This window comes from Hypomesus nipponensis, chromosome 7 (genome assembly GCF_054491055.1).
Source record: "Hypomesus nipponensis isolate SF chromosome 7, ASM5449105v1, whole genome shotgun sequence".
Lineage (NCBI taxonomy): Eukaryota > Metazoa > Chordata > Actinopteri > Osmeriformes > Osmeridae > Hypomesus > Hypomesus nipponensis.
This window is the reverse complement of record NC_140367.1, coordinates 16,320,001-16,322,500: the sequence shown is the minus strand read 5'-3', so window position 1 is coordinate 16,322,500 and position 2,500 is coordinate 16,320,001. Positions and strand designations below refer to the sequence as shown.

Sequence of the window (2,500 nt, the reverse complement as noted above, 5' to 3'; positions counted from 1 at the left end):
CAATATGCACAAGTAGTCCTTCATGAAAGGGGCTGGAAGCTGTTTTCATTTTGACACGAGAGAGAGAGAGAGAGAGAGAGACTACCTTGCATTGTCAATTGCTAAATCTGTATATGGATAAGTAGCCTATGGTTGTCAACTTATTTCGTACGGCCATACCAGCCTGGCAACGCCCGATCTCGTCTGATCTCGGAAGCTAAGCAGGGTCGGGCCTGGTTAGTACTTGGATGGGAGACCGCCTGGGAATACCAGGTGCTGTATGCTCTTTTGCTCATTCACTTAGAAACTGAAATCTTGCAATATGCACAAGTAGTCCTTCATGAAAGGGGCTGGAAGCTGTTTTCATTTGACACGAGAGAGAGAGAGAGAGAGAGAGACCACCTTGCATTGTCAATTGCCAAATCTGTATATGGATAAGTAGCCTATGGTTGTCAACTTATATCGTACGGCCATACCAGCCTGGCAACGCCCGATCTCGTCTGATCTCGGAAGCTAAGCAGGGTCGGGCCTGGTTAGTACTTGGATGGGAGACCGCCTGGGAATACCAGGTGCTGTATGCTCTTTTGCTCATTCACTTAGAAACTGAAATCTTGCAATATGCACAAGTAGTCCTTCATGAAAGGGGCTGGAAGCTGTTTTCATTTTGACACGAGAGAGAGAGAGAGAGAGAGAGAGAGACCACCTTGCATTGTCAATTGCTAAATCTGTATATGGATAAGTAGCCTATGGTTGTCAACTTATTTCGTACGGCCATACCAGCCTGGCAACGCCCGATCTCGTCTGATCTCGGAAGCTAAGCAGGGTCGGGCCTGGTTAGTACTTGGATGGGAGACCGCCTGGGAATACCAGGTGCTGTATGCTCTTTTGCTCATTCACTTAGAAACTGAAATGTTGCAATATGCACAAGTAGTCCTTCATGAAAGGGGCTGGAAGCTGTTTTCATTTTGACACGAGAGAGAGAGAGAGAGAGAGAGAGAGAGAGAGACCACCTTGCATTGTCAATTGCCAAATCTGTATATGGATAAGTAGCCTATGGTTGTCAACTTATTTCGTACGGCCATACCAGCCTGGCAACGCCCGATCTCGTCTGATCTCGGAAGCTAAGCAGGGTCGGGCCTGGTTAGTACTTGGATGGGAGACCGCCTGGGAATACCAGGTGCTGTATGCTCTTTTGCTCATTCACTTAGAAATTGACATCTTGCAATATGCACAAGTAGTCCTTCATGAAAGGGGCTGGAAGCTGTTTTCATTTTGACACGAGAGAGAGAGAGAGAGACCACCTTGCATTGTCAATTGCCAAATCTGTATATGGATAAGTAGCCTATGGTTGTCAACTTATTTCGTACGGCCATACCAGCCTGGCAACGCCCGATCTCGTCTGATCTCGGAAGCTAAGCAGGGTCGGGCCTGGTTAGTACTTGGATGGGAGACCGCCTGGGAATACCAGGTGCTGTATGCTCTTTTGCTCATTCACTTAGAAACTGAAATCTTGCAATATGCACAAGTAGTCCTTCATGAAAGGGGCTGGAAGCTGTTTTCATTTTGACACGAGAGAGAGAGAGAGAGAGAGAGAGAGAGAGAGAGAGACCACCTTGCATTGTCAATTGCTAAATCTGTATATGGATAAGTAGCCTATGGTTGTCAACTTATTTCGTACGGCCATACCAGCCTGGCAACGCCCGATCTCGTCTGATCTCGGAAGCTAAGCAGGGTCGGGCCTGGTTAGTACTTGGATGGGAGACCGCCTGGGAATACCAGGTGCTGTATGCTCTTTTGCTCATTCACTTAGAAACTGAAATCTTGCAATATGCACAAGTAGTCCTTCATGAAAGGGGCTGGAAGCTGTTTTCATTTTGACACGAGAGAGAGAGAGAGAGAGAGAGAGAGAGAGAGAGAGAGAGAGACTACCTTGCATTGTCAATTGCTAAATCTGTATATGGATAAGTAGCCTATGGTTGTCAACTTATTTCGTACGGCCATACCAGCCTGGCAACGCCCGATCTCGTCTGATCTCGGAAGCTAAGCAGGGTTGGGCCTGGTTAGTACTTGGATGGGAGACCGCCTGGGTATACCAGGTGCTGTATGCTCTTTTGCTCATTCACTTAGAAACTGAAATCTTGCAATATGCACAAGTAGTCCTTCATGAAAGGGGCTGGAAGCTGTTTTCATTTTGACACGAGAGAGAGAGAGAGAGAGAGAGACTACCTTGCATTGTCAATTGCTAAATCTGTATATGGATAAGTAGCCTATGGTTGTCAACTTATTTCGTACGGCCATACCAGCCTGGCAACGCCCGATCTCGTCTGATCTCGGAAGCTAAGCAGGGTCGGGCCTGGTTAGTACTTGGATGGGAGACCGCCTGGGAATACCAGGTGCTGTATGCTCTTTTGCTCATTCACTTAGAAACTGAAATCTTGCAATATGCACAAGTAGTCCTTCATGAAAGGGGCTGGAAGCTGTTTTCATTTGACACGAGAGAGAGAGAGAGAGAGAGAGACCA

The 2,500-nt window shown here is 47.1% G+C and overlaps 8 non-coding genes across 8 annotated transcripts; all 8 read left to right on the top strand.

Annotated features, from left to right (window-relative positions):
* The first annotated feature begins 145 nt into the window (after positions 1-145).
* On the top strand, positions 146-264 carry LOC146278226 (5S ribosomal RNA). Its single transcript, XR_014762644.1, has one exon. It is a non-coding gene; the product is annotated as a 5S ribosomal RNA (ribosomal RNA).
* A 177-nt stretch (positions 265-441) lies between these two features.
* On the top strand, positions 442-560 carry LOC146278225 (5S ribosomal RNA). Its single transcript, XR_014762643.1, has one exon. It is a non-coding gene; the product is annotated as a 5S ribosomal RNA (ribosomal RNA).
* Positions 561-742: 182 nt separating this feature from the next.
* Positions 743-861, top strand: LOC146278224 (5S ribosomal RNA). Its single transcript, XR_014762642.1, has one exon. It is a non-coding gene; the product is annotated as a 5S ribosomal RNA (ribosomal RNA).
* Positions 862-1,049: 188 nt separating this feature from the next.
* Positions 1,050-1,168, top strand: LOC146278223 (5S ribosomal RNA). The gene has a single exon (XR_014762641.1). It is a non-coding gene; the product is annotated as a 5S ribosomal RNA (ribosomal RNA).
* Positions 1,169-1,340: 172 nt separating this feature from the next.
* Positions 1,341-1,459, top strand: LOC146278222 (5S ribosomal RNA). The gene has a single exon (XR_014762640.1). It is a non-coding gene; the product is annotated as a 5S ribosomal RNA (ribosomal RNA).
* Positions 1,460-1,651: 192 nt separating this feature from the next.
* On the top strand, positions 1,652-1,770 carry LOC146278221 (5S ribosomal RNA). Its single transcript, XR_014762639.1, has one exon. It is a non-coding gene; the product is annotated as a 5S ribosomal RNA (ribosomal RNA).
* Positions 1,771-1,968: 198 nt separating this feature from the next.
* LOC146278220 (5S ribosomal RNA) lies at positions 1,969-2,087 on the top strand. The gene has a single exon (XR_014765409.1). It is a non-coding gene; the product is annotated as a 5S ribosomal RNA (ribosomal RNA).
* Positions 2,088-2,265: 178 nt separating this feature from the next.
* Positions 2,266-2,384, top strand: LOC146278219 (5S ribosomal RNA). The gene has a single exon (XR_014762638.1). It is a non-coding gene; the product is annotated as a 5S ribosomal RNA (ribosomal RNA).
* The last annotated feature ends 116 nt before the right edge of the window (positions 2,385-2,500 follow it).